Consider the following 13,734-nt stretch of genomic DNA (forward strand, 5'->3'; position numbering starts at 1 on the left):
GCCTTTCTGGCCAGAGAGAGAGGACGCAGAATCGATTTTAGGACATTAGACTTTTACCCCTTCATTTGCTTTCGGGGGGGGGGGGTAGTTCAGGAGGACAGCCAGGTCCCCTCTCCTGTTTAATACGTGTCAGTATTTTAATCCGATGCCTATCTTGTGCTGTTCTTCTGGGTTCCCCACCCGAAATGTGGACTCGTCACTTTTGCACGGTCCGAGCTGGTACCTCACAACCAGTCTGTGCGTTTTCGTAAATCCATCGTTAAAAAAAATGATACCTTTCGAGTGAAGAATAAATTCCTACAAACAACACAACGAATTAAAAGTGATACTTTTTTTTTTATAACTCCAATACATTTTTGGACTAGTTTTGGGGAGTTAATCTCCCCTCGGGTCAGGACACTCCGATGTACATTCACGAGAAAACCCCTTCCCTTCAGTCTCCTTCTCCCCACCAAGTGGAGGAAGGGTCCGGCTGGGTTTGGTGATCCCAGGGGGGGATCCCACGACCCCCCCCCCCCCCCCCCACAAAGAAGCAGCTCAGCTGAACTAAGGATCCGTTCAGCAAAAGATTGTAAAAGTCCTTCTGACCCCCCCCCCCCCCTCCCCCTGGAGCTGACCCCTCCCCCCCCAGTCCGAGGAAAAGCCCAGGAGGGAGGAGTCTTCCCCTGAGCAGAAGGAGGGGGAGGAACTACCAAGCTGATGCAACTTTGGCTCTCTCTAAGGAAGCTCAGTGTGACAGCCCCGACCCAAAACTCACCGGCAGGAGAGTTTGCAAGGCGGCAAGGTAAGACAGCAGAACCTCCAGGGATCTGGGCCGGACCGGGCTGGCTCGTGCCGAATTTCTTCTAAAGGAAGCTGGTGTTTCTTTATTGTCTGTAGTGAGGACCAGGAGCAGCCGGGGGAGGAAAGGAAGAGACGGGCTCAGGGCTCTGTGTCTGGAGGGGGGGGGGGGAAAGACGGGAGAGGGGTGATGTACTGTCCCAGTGCTCTGGGCTCTGTGTCCCGATTCTGGAGCTCCATCACCCAGTTTATCAGTTCAGTGTCCCGGTTCCAGAGTTCCATGTCCCAGGGTTTTGTACCGAGTTCTCTCCCCCTCCCCCGGTTCCTCAGTGTCCCAGTTCTAGTCAGTTCCATTCCCCCCCCCCCCCCCCCCCGGTTCTTCAGTGTCCCGGTTCCAGAGCCCTCGGATTCTGGGCCGAGCCTTCCTGAGTTCCGTTGTTACAGATAACGGGTCGAGTGTCCCAGTTCCACAGCTCCATTGGACAGAGAGTCCAGGTTCTAGGCTGACTGACCCGGTTCCGGAGTTCCAAGCTCCCTGTACCTCCCATTATTTTGGAGCCATGTGTAAGGGGAGGAGTCTTGTGATGTGGGCGGGGAAACCACACGTGGCGGCTGAGGTCCCGCCCCACCTCCAGCAGCGCTTTAAATGGACCGGGCGGGCTGAGCCAGGCGCCTAGTCCTAAAGTATCTCAGGGGCTTTTCTCTTCTTCGGTTGCATTTGCATTCTCGTTCCCTCCCTAGGCAAAGAAGCCCAATGCCAGCCCTCAGTTTCCATTTTTCCCCTGTGAGGTGGGATCCCAATTCCCCCCCCCCCCCCCCCCGAACCCAATTTCTTCTCTTTATGGGATAGGAGCTGAGATCCTATCCTTCCTGTAGGGACAGTGCTGCCCCCACCCCACAAAAAATCCCCAGCTTCATCCATGTCCAACCTCCTCCCCTCCTTAGTTCTCCATCTGGCCTTCTTACCCACCCTGGTAGTCCAGCATCTTCTTTTCCCTACATAACCCTCCCTCCCCCCCAGTCCAGCATTTTCTCATCCTTCCTTCCTTATGTCCCCATAGTCCAACATATCCTCTTCCCTACTCTCCACTGCTGCCCAGCATCTCCTCTTTCCCAACTCCCTTCCCATACTCCAGCATCTCTTTCCTTTCCTACCACTTCCCCTCTCCAGATGTCCAACATCTCCCCCCACCCCTTTCTTCCCTTTCCTCTGCTATCACTGCCACTGTCTCAAGCCTAGCTCTGTTCTCTGCCTTTGAACACCCACATATCCTAAAGGCCCGATGCCTCTCATCCCCTGGAACCCAAACTTTCTGTTGAAGGGGATGGGACAGGGCAGGGCCTCAGCCCATGCAGGTGCTCAAAGAATTGTTTATTTATTTTATTTATTCATTCTTGTATCCCACTGTTATCAAAAAACAAGTTTTGGGTCAAAGTGGCTTACAATTTATATTCTGGTTGACAGTTACATTATTGGTTAATTTTTACGTATTGGTGTGTACTTATTGTGATGGTTTACAATTACAGTTTACCTTTTTGGTTGGGACTTTAAAATATGGATTCGTCTGTAAATGGAATGGGTGTTGGTAGCTAGATTATCGATTGTAAAAATTTTTAAAGAGGTAAGTTTTCAGTTCTTTTCGAAACTGAAGATAGTTCGTTATGCTTCTTGTGATCTTGAGTGTTGAATTCCACCATTTGGAACCCAGATAGTTAAATCCAGCCCATGCGGATCGATTTGTAGGTTATGTTTCTGGTTCCTGGGCTTGCATTTCTTGGGGATAGTTCTATCATATTTAGCAGGTATTTTATAGATGATGGCGCACGCTTTGAAGGATCAGTCTTGCCTTGATTGGCAGCCAGTGTAGTGTCTCGAGTAGTGGGATAGCTCAGTCGTATTTTGATTTCTTGAATATTAGCCTTGCTGCTGTGTTTTGGATGGATTTCATGCTGCATTGCAGTAATCTAGTTGTGACTGTACCGTCGATTGTACTATTGTCCGGAACGGTTGACTAGGAAAATAGTCTCTGATCCTTGATTTGATTATCTAGTGTTAGGTGTTTGTCGAGAATAATTCCCAGTATTTTTAACTGTGTTTTCATGTTGTATGTTTGGTGGCGGATTGCGCAGGCTAGATAGTACCAGGAATTTGTTTGAAAGTTTTTGCCCAGTTTTCCATAAGGTCCAGACCTGTTTTAATTTTGTCCGTCATTTCTGTGATATTGTTTTTGAAAGGTATTATTATTATTATTACACTAGTAAAAGAAGCCCGTTTCAGAGCAAATGAAACGGGCGCTAGCAAGGTTTTCGTCGCCAACACCCTCCTCCCTCCCTCCCTGGCCAACCCCTTCGTTGTTCTGCCATTGCTCCGCCCTCGAGGGCGGGGCCCGAAGCAATTTCCCACCCCCGCCTCCCTGCCTCCCTCCCTGCCAACCCCTTCGTTGTTCTGCCATTGCTCCGCCCTTGAGGGCGGGGCCCGGAGTGATTTCCCACCCCCGCCTCCCTGCCTCCCTCCCTGACAACCCCTTCGTTGTTCTGCCATTGCTCTGCCCTCGAGGGCGGGGCTCGGAGCAATTTCCCACCCCTGCCTCCCTCCCTGCCAACTCCTTCGTTGTTCTGCCATTGCTCCGCCCTCGAGGGCGGGGCCCGGAGCGATTTCCCACCCACCCCGCCTCCCTGCCTCCCTCCCTCCCTCCCTGCCAACCCCTTCATTGTTCTGCCATTGCTCCGCCCTCGAGGGCAGGGCCCGGAGTGATTTTGGTGGCTTCATCACCACGAACCTTCAAACCTTTTAGAAGGAAGTCAGAGCTTGGCTTCACTGACGTCAGTGTCCTCAGAACGTTGATGGTGAGTTTTATTATCGTAGATTTGTATCCCACATTATCCCACCTTTTTACAGGCTCAATGTGGCTTACAATTCATCGTGGATACTGGAAATGGAAAAGAATGTACATTTGTTTTAGCAGAAGTTTTGGGTACATGATGGTGAAATACATGATAGTGTGAAAGCAAAAGACATTAAAGAACATTCCTGAATATCTTGAAGGAAGTAGAGTTATGCGTGTTGTTCTTTATGATATACTAGCCTTTGAGCCCGTAAAAACGGGCTATTAAAGGAAGGGAGGGGTTGAAAGGCCCCCCCTGCGCCACCGAGTTTGCCGCTGCCCCTCCCCCTCTGAATTTGCTCCCCCCCCCCCCCCCGGAGCCATTGCCACCCACCTTCCACCCAGCCGGGCCCCTCCGCTATTGAAACAGCGAAGGTCCGGGAACGCAGCACTGAGCTCTGCTGAGCAGCCGACGTCGGCCTTCCTTTTTCTTCTCTGCCTGTGTTCCGCCCTCGTGTGACGTAACATCGTCGAGGGCGGGACACAGGCAGAGAAGAAGAAGGAAGGCCGACGGCAGCTCAGCAGAGCTCAGTGCTGCGTTCCCGGACCCTCACTGTTTCAGTAGCGGAGCGAGGGCCTGACGGGTGGAAGGTGGGTGGCGGCGGCGGCGACTCCGGGTGGGGGGAGCGTTAGCGACGGCGGTGTCCCTCCCTCGCAAATGCGCAGTACAGACCCTCTCTGTTCCGCCCCTGTCATCACGTATTTGGGCGGGGCAGAGAAGGTCTCTACTGCGCATTTGCGAGTGAGTACGACACTCGCCTTTTATATATATTGATTTTGTCGAAGAGATAAGTTTTCAGGAGTTTGCGGAAATTGGTCATTTCGTAGACCGATTTCAGGTTACGTGGCAGTGAGTTCCAGAGCTGTGTGCTTGTGTAGGAAAAGGTTGATGCATGCATTGATTTGTATGTAAATGGTGACATCGTCTGCATAAATGAATGGGTAACAGCCCATTATCTCCAGTTTTTTTTCCATGTGGCACCATCTTTAGTGTTGGTGATATCAGAGACCCCGTGGTACCCCACACTCGATCCAGGAGGATGATAGCTTGTTGGACACCTTTACAATGTAGGATCTGTTCTTTAGGAAGCCGTTGAACCATGTGGTCACCGTACTGTCACTGGGGCCCCTGGTTTGGCTGGCGGTGTCCCCAACCCCCTCCAGCTGAAGCGTTTGTCCTGCGCTGGTCTCGCTGCATTGCCTATCCTGCTCTTCTCAGTCATGCCGCGCATGTTCGTTTTAATGACACTGAGCATGTGCGACACTTTGCATGCTCAGTTTTCATTAACCCATTATGGGAACATTGGGCACTAATGGGTTAACATGAGTATGCAGGGCACGACTGAGAATAGAGCAGGGCAGGCAATGCGAGACCAGCACAGGAGAAACACTTCAGCTGGAGGGGGGGGGGGTTGGGGACCGCCGTCAGCTTACAGTACCATCATGAGGCGGGGGCGGAGGTGGTGGGGAGCCAGGCCAAAATGTGCCCCCCCCCCCTTTGGGCTGTGGCCCCCTACTCTGTCAAAGTCTGGCTACACCCCTGCACATTCTAGGGTTCTGTTCTGTAGGTTTCCTGTGTTCAGTGGGGGTAAGCAAGGCGCTCTTATAACAGTAAGAGCGGTCTTCATTGTTGGTGTGAGAACACCACACAAACGCCTCTCCTGTTACTGGAGGGATAAGGCAGTTTGCGTTATCATCGGACTACCTTACATTTCGCAAAGTTCTGAAATCAAAATTCTACTGACAAAAGGACTAGTGCCTGAAGCTGGAGGGTTCATCTCCGCCCACAGCTCCTGTCTTGTTACTCATGATGTTGTAGCTCCCATCTACGTGTTACTCAGTAACAAGTGCCGTTAGACTAGGCCACAAACTACCCTGTAATTATGATATTTTACTGCCCCACCTACAAGCTGCTACCATGACAAGTCTTCCACTACCCTGTAAACCTGCTGCTTACAGCTCCATAGTAGCACTGTGTAAGCCACGCCTAACGTAACCCATTTTTCCTGTAAGCCACATAGAAACTAACTCAATTTGGATAATGTGGGATATAAGACTAAAGAAATGGAAATTTTACTGGGCAGCTCATTGAGAAGTTTACCTTATACCAGTGGATCCCAAACCTGGACCTGGAGGCACCCTAGCCGGTCAGATTTTCAAGAAATCCAGAATGAATATTCATGAGAGATTTACATGCACATTGTGGATATCCTGAAAACCTGACTGGCTGGGGTGCCTCCAGGACCAGGTTTGGGAACCACTGCTGTACATGCTTCTGAGGGGGGCTGTTTATGAGGTATCGTTTAACTGAGAGTGGGAAGAGCTGGTTCTGATTAATCTGACACAATTGGTCATTCAAGCTGTAGCCAGTACTGACCTAGTGTAACCTGCTCAGGTTCTGAACCTGCAAACTCCAGTTTATGAAAGGTGACCTCTTGGAGGGTCCGATTTTGGAATATTCATCTCACTGAACAGTTTGAACTGAATCTAAGCCTGAGACATCCAGGTCCTGAACCCAGTGGGGACAAAGCATTTGGGACAAGCCTCCTGGAGCTGGCAGAGTCTGTGGTGTCTCAGGACTAAACGCTTTGGCTGTGCCTGGCAGTCTCTTAGCAGAATAATGAAGGGATCCCTGGTGTCCAGTTCAGTTAGCCTCAGCAGGTCCCTTCTCATTAGCATGCATCTTCCTTTCACCTGCCAGCCTCACCCCTCTCCCATCTCATTAGCATGCCTCACCTGCTAACCCCACCCCTCCCTTCTCATTAGCTTGCCTGTACCTTTCGCCTGCTAACCCCACCCCTTTCCCATCTCATTAGCTTGCCTGTACCTTTCGCCTGCTAACCCCACCCCTCCCATCTCATTAGCTTGCCTGTACCTTTCGCCTGCCTGTACCTTTCGCCTGCTAACCCCACCCCTCCCATCTCATTAGCTTGCCTGTACCTTTCGCCTGCTGACCCCACCCCTCCCATCTCATTAGCATGCCTGTACTTTTCACCTGCTAACCCCACCCCTTTCCCATCTCATTAGCTTGCCTCTACCTTTCACCTGCTAACCCCACCCCTCTCCCATCTCATTAGCTTGCCTCTACCTTTCACCTGCTAACCCCACCCCTCTCCCATCTCAGCTTGCCTCTACCTTTCGCCTGCTAACCCCACCCCTCCCATCTCATTAGCATGCCTGTACCTTTCACCTGCTAACCCCACCCCTTTCCCATCTCATTAGCTTGCCTCTACCTTTCACCTGCTAACCCCACCCCTCTCCCATCTCATTAGCTTGCCTCTACCTTTCACCTGCTAACCCCACCCCTCTCCCATCTCATTAGCTTGCCTCTACCTTTCGCCTGCTAACCCCACCCCTCCCATCTCATTAGCATGCCTGTACCTTTCACCTGCTAACCCCACCCCTTTCCCATCTCATTAGCTTGCCTTTACCTTTCACCTGCTAACCCCACCCCTCTCCCATCTCATTAGCTTGCCTGTACCTTTCGCCTGCTAACCCCACCCCTCCCATCTCATTAGCATGCCTGTACCTTTCACCTGCTAACCCCACCCCTCCCATCTCATTAGCTTGCCTCTATCTTTCACCTGCTAACCCCACCCCTTTCCCATCTCATTAGCTTGCCTGTACCTTTCACCTGCTAACCCCACCCCTCCCATCAGCTTGCCTCTACCTTTCACCTGCTAACCCCACCCCTTTCCCATCTCATTAGCTTGCCTCTACCTTTCACCTGCTAACCCCACCCCTCTCCCATCTCATTAGCTTGCCTCTACCTTTCACCTGCTAACCCCACCCCTCTCCCATCTCATTAGCTTGCCTCTACCTTTCGCCTGCTAACCCCACCCCTCCCATCTCATTAGCATGCCTGTACCTTTCACCTGCTAACCCCACCCCTGTCCCATCTCATTAGCTTGCCTGTACCTTTTGCTTGCCAGCCCCACTCCTGTCCCTTCTCATTAGCATGCCTCTACCTTTCACCTGCTAACCCCACCCCTCTCCCATCTCATTAGCTTGCCTGTACCTTTTGCCTGCCAGCCCCACTCCTGTCCCTTCTCATTAGCATGCCTCTACCTTTCACCTGCTAACCCCACCCCTCTCCCATCTCATTAGCTTGCCTCTACCTTTTACCTGCTAACCCCACCCCTCTCCCATCTCATTAGCTTGCCTCTACCTTTCGCCTGCTAACCCCACCCCTCCCATCTCATTAGCATGCCTGTACCTTTCACCTGCTAACCCCACCCCTCTCACATCTCATTAGCTTGCCTGTACCTTTTGCCTGCCAGCCCCACTCCTGTCCCTTCTCATTAGCATGCCTCTACCTTTCACCTGCTAACCCCACCCATCTCCCTTCTCATTAGCTTGCCTGTACGTTTCGCCTGCCAGCCCCACCCCTCTCCCATCTCATTAGCTTGCCTGTACCTTTCGCCTGCCAGCCCCACCCCTCTCCCATCTCATTAGCTTGCCTGTACCTATCGCCTGCCAGCCCCACTCCTCTCCCATCTCATTAGCTTGCCTGTACCTTTCACCTGCTTTCCCAGTTCTGATTACTCTCCAGGATGTAATAATTACTTTCCCCGTTTGCTCTGTTTTGCTGGACGTTTGTACTGTGTACTGGGGATATTTGTGAATGAGTTTTGGTAATGCAGGGGCATTTTCGAAATGACGTCTAAATCAGATTTTGGAGGTTTTGCGTAAGACAGTGACCCCAAGGTCACTCTCTGGTTCTAGTACTTTGGGTTTGGACACGTGTCTCTGTGCCCCATTCAAATTCTTTCTCATGTACTTCTTATCACTTTTCTAGGGCTAACTACACCTAAGCAGCACTAGATAGACATTTTCTTATGTCTATCTAGTGCTTCCTTGAGTTCCTTCCTTGAGGATCTTACAACCCAGTCAAGACACAGAAAAGACAGACAGACTTTAGGAAATGTATTGCCTTACAGTATAAAGAAGTGTGGTTGCCGCATTAGTCCACTTTAAAGTAGGAAAGTAAGGTGATACCTTTTTATTGGACTAACAGTCTATTTTGGATAAGGCAGAACCTTCTTCATGTCAGGAATGAGCAAAAGACAATAACAGAATTCATAAGTAAAACATAGTAATGCTTGAATGTTTTCACTTATATACACTGTCAGCTAGCACATTTGCTTATTTCCGATCTGACGAAGAAGGGCGACCTTCGAAAGCTAATCAAGAAATGTATTAAGTTATGTCCAATAAAAAAGGTATCATCTTATTTTCTTTTCCATGTTTTATTTTGTTTGATTTCTATTGATAACCTTAAGAGTGAACTAACGCGGCTACCACACTCCTCTACATAAGTACATAAGTACATAAGTAGTGCCATACTGGGAAAGACCAAAGGTCCATCTAGCCCAGCATCCTGTCACCGACAGTGGCCAATCCAGGTCAAGGGCACCTGGCACGCTCCCCAAACGTAAAAACATTCCAGACAAGTTATACCTAAAAATGCGGAATTTTTCCAAGTCCATTTAATAGCGGTCTATGGACTTGTCCTTTAGGAATCTATCTAACCCCTTTTTAAACTCCGTCAAGCTAACCGCCCGTACCACGTTCTCCGGCAACAAATTCCAGAGTCTAATTACACGTTGGGTGAAGAAAAATTTTCTCCGATTCGTTTTAAATTTACCACACTGTAGCTTCAACTCATGCCCTCTAGTCCTAGTATTTTTGGATAGCGTGAACAGTCGCTTCACATCCACCCGATCCATTCCACTCATTATTTTATACACTTCTATCATATCTCCCCTCAGCCGTCTCTTCTCCAAGCTGAAAAGCCCTAGCCTTCTCAGCCTCTCTTCATAGGAAAGTCGTCCCATCCCCACTATCATTTTCGTTGCCCTTCGCTGTACCTTTTCCAATTCTACTATATCTTTTTTGAGATACGGAGACCAGTACTGAACACAATACTCCAGGTGCGGTCGCACCATGGAGCGATACAACGGCATTATAACATCCGCACACCTGGACTCCATACCCTTCCTAATAACACCCAACATTCTATTCGCTTTCCTAGCCGCAGCAGCACACTGAGCAGAAGGTTTCAGCGTATCATCGACGACGACACCCAGATCCCTTTCTTGATCCGTAACTCCTAACGCGGAACCTTGCAAGACGTAGCTATAATTCGGGTTCCTCTTACCCACATGAAAGCTTTCAAGGGGGGGGGGGGGGGGAGGGCCAATCCAGTCACAAGTACCTGACAGAATCCCAAATAGAAGCGCCATTCCATTCTACCAATCCCAGGGAAAGCCGTGGCTTCTCCCATGTCCGTCTCAATAAGACTATGGACTTTTCCTCCAGGAACTTGTCCATAGCTTTTTTAAACCCAGGTAAGCTAACTGCTGTTACCACATCCACCGGCAGCGAGTTCCAGAGCTTAAATATTTCCTCCTATTTGTTTTAAAAGTATTTCCATGGAATTTCATTGAGTGTCCCCTGATCTTTGTACTTTTTGAAAGAGTGAAAAATCGATTCATTTTTACCCGTTCTACACCAGTCAGGATTTTATGGACCTCAATCACAACTCCCTCAGCCGTCTCTTTTCCAAACTGAAGAGCCCTAACCTCTTTAGCCTTTCCTCACATGAGAGGAGTTCCATCCGCTTTATCATTTTGGTCGCTCTTCTTTGAACCTTTTCTAATTCTGCTATATCTTTTTGGAAATTTGGCAACAACACTCAAGGTGAGGTTACACCATGGAACAATACAGAGGTATTATAGCATTTTCAGACTTATTTACCATAGCTTTTCTAATCATTTGCTTTTTGAGTCACTGCCACTCTCTGAGCAGAAGATTTTAGCATACTGTCTACAATGACACCTAAATCTTTTTCTTGAATGCTGACCCCCAAGGCAGACCCCAGCATCAGGTAACTATGGTTCGGATTATTCTTTCCAATGTGCATCACTTTGCATTTGTCCACAATAAATTTCATCTGCCATTTGGACGCCCAGTCTTCCGATTTCCTAAGGTCTTCCTGCAATTTTTCACAGTCCACATGTGTTTTTAACAACCTTGAATAGTTTTGTGTCATCTGAAAATTTAATTACCTCACTCGTTGCTCCAATTTCCAGATCATTTATAACTAGGTTAAATAGTACCGGCCCCAATACTAATCCCTGTGGCCATAGGAGCCAACTTTTCAAAATGATTGGGGGTGCTGAATTTTTTTTTTTTTTTTTTTTACAGGTGGTGCATTCCCCCTCCCCCTCATCCCCTTCCCTGTCCCTCATCCCCCTCCCCCTCTCCTGTGCCCCCTCCACCTCCCTCCGAGTTCCAGGCCCCCCTCTCTCCGAATTTTAAAAGTCGTCTATCTTACCTTGTCGGGGTTAGGGCGGCAGCAGCGGTAAAAGCATGCAAGCTCGGCTCGGTGCTTAGTTCAGTTTTCCCTTCTCTCTCTCTCAGCTCTGGTCCCGCCCTTGCAGAAACAGGACATGAGGGCGGGACCAAAGCTGAGAGAGAGAGAAGGGAAAACTGAACTAAGCACCGAGCCTGCATGCTTTTTACCGCTGCTGCCCCCCTAACCCCGACGAGGTAAAATAGATGACTTTTAAAATTGGGAGGGAGGGGGCCTGGAACTCAAAGGGAGGAGGGAGGGAACGAACTTCCGGTGGGTGAAATATTGGGGGTGCTCAAGCACCCACATCAACCACGGAGTCAGCGCCTATGCCACTGTTCACCCTCCTCCATTGAGAGAAATGACCATTTAACTCTACCATCTGTTTTCTGTCTGCATTGTAGCGCCTAACTTTAATTACAAACACATATTCCAAGTCAAGGCTGGTGTAAATACTTGTGCATAACTGGCATTGCTGTTCCCTCTAAACTTTCACTTTTGTCTTGCTCCCACGCTGATGTCACACATTTAAAACACATGCCCGCCTCCTTCCAGTCTGCTAGTGCACACACCAAGTAAGACTGCTGTTTCTTTATATTTACAAACCACCCTTCCAATGATGCCCAAGGCAGGGAATAATCAGGGCAGTCAACCTTGCCTCCAACCCTATTATCTGGTTACCACACTCACCTCCCTCCTCAAAGTGCCTCTCCCTCCCATCCCCTTTCACTCTACTCTCTGCCCAGGCTACGGCTGACTTCTGGAGACAGTGTGTGAAGATAAGTTAGTTTCGCACATACCAAGATCATCGTGAACCTCACTCCCAAGCCAGGGTATGTGGAGTATGATCTCAGTCTCTCAGATTTACTGCTAACGCTTGCTGTAGTACCTGCATTGTGCCAAAGGGAGCTTCCCTCTGGGGTTTATAGTATATTACCTGCATAGGCAACTTAATATTCTCTCGCTGGCCTAGCATCACGGGATCTCCTCCAGAACATTTTAATAGACAGCATAGGGTATAAGGAAAGAAGGAACATATGGATAGGTAGTAAGAACATTAAGGGCTGCAGTCAGGCCCTAAACACTGAAGGCACCAAGAATGGGTGTCCTTATCAGAGATGGTCCGATTGCACCGGGAACAGCACATAAAGCCACTGGGAACTTTCGTGGACATGGAAGGGAAAACTTCCATGTCCACAAAAGTTCCATGAGTGGAGGAGTAGCCTAGCGGTTAGTGCAGTGGACTTTGATTCTGGGGAACTGGGTTCGATTCCCACTGCAGCTCCTTGTGACTCTGGGCAAGTCACTTAACCCTCCATTGCCCTTGGTACAAAATAAGTACCTGAATATATGTAAACCGCTTTGAATGTAGTTGCAAAAACCTCAGAAAGGCGGTAGATCAAGTCCCATTTCCCTTTCCCTTATGACATCACAATATCAGAAGTGAGCCAAGTATCGGGCAATCAAGCCATTGTGACATCACTGATGAGGTTGGCTCTTATTGGTGGAATGAGTGGAGGAGTAGCCTAGTGGTTAGTGCAGTGGACTTTGATCCTGGGGAACTGTATTGGGCAATCAAGCCATTGTGACATCACTGATGAGGTTGGCTGTTATTGGTGGAATGAGTGGAGGAGTAGCCTAGTGGTTAGTGCAGTGGACTTTGATCCTGGGGAACTGAGTTCAATTCCCACTGCAGCTCCTTGTGACTCTGGGCAAGTCACTTAACCCTCCATTGCCCCTGGTACAAAATAAGTACCTGAATATATGTAAACCGCTTTGAATGTAGTTGCAAAAACCTAAGAAAGGCGGTATATCAAGTCCCATTTCCCTTTCCCTATTTGAGATTCTACATGGAATGTTGCTACTATTTGAGATTCTGTTGCTACTATTTGAGATTCTACATGGAATGTTAATGTTGCTATTCCACTAGCAACATTCCAAGTAGAAGCCTGCCCTTGCAGATCAGCAACGCGGCCGCGCAGGCTTCTGTTTCTGTGAGTCTGACGTCCTGCACGTACGTGCAGGACGTCAGACTCACAGAAACAGAAACCTGCGCAGCCGCACTGCAGATCTGCAAGGCAGGCTTTTACATGGAATGTTGCTAGTGGAGGAGTAAGGCTAGTGGTCAGTGCAGCGGACTCTGATTCTGGGGAACTGGGTTCAATTCCCACTGCAGCTCCTTGTGACTCTGGGCAAGTCACTTAACCCTCCATTGCCCCTGGTACAAAATAAGTACCTGAATACCTGTAAACCGCTTCGAATGTAGTTGCAAAAACCTCAGAAAGGCTGTATATCAAGTCCCATTTCCCTTTCCACAGCCAAATCAAATGACATTATGGTTTCCAAAAAGAGGCCAGGCACCTAGAAAAAAACGACAAGAGAACGCGGCCAAAGTCAAGGCCTAAAAATAGTCCAGCAATGTTGAAAAAAATAAAGGAAACCTAGAAGCGGCGGGGGGGGGGGGGGGGGGGGGGGGGGGGGGGGAGGGGGGAATACAAAAACACAATAAAGGGGGAGGGAACCCAAATACGGACACTTCAAAAACATCGCATAGAGTAAAATGGAGATCTATGATTAGTGTTTGCAAATCAAGGCTTAAAAAAAGCTAAGCAGTCATTTTTTTTTATGTTACAGGTTAAAAAAAAAAAAAAAAAAGACAGATTTATTGTTAAAAAGCTGTTTGGATTGATTAATCCAGTCCCAAACTGTCTC

At 49.0% G+C, this 13,734-nt stretch overlaps 1 protein-coding gene across 1 annotated transcript in view; it reads left to right on the forward strand.

The window, feature by feature from the left end:
- Positions 1-752: 752 nt before the first annotated feature.
- Positions 753-13,734, forward strand: part of SLC6A9 (solute carrier family 6 member 9) — a 193,682-nt gene continuing 180,700 nt past the window's right edge. The window contains exon 1 of the mRNA XM_030207231.1: positions 753-784. The gene's annotated coding sequence lies outside the window, so the exon portion shown is untranslated. The remainder of the gene's footprint in view (positions 785-13,734) is intronic.

Source organism: Microcaecilia unicolor, chromosome 6 (genome assembly GCF_901765095.1).
Source record: "Microcaecilia unicolor chromosome 6, aMicUni1.1, whole genome shotgun sequence".
NCBI lineage: Eukaryota > Metazoa > Chordata > Amphibia > Gymnophiona > Siphonopidae > Microcaecilia > Microcaecilia unicolor.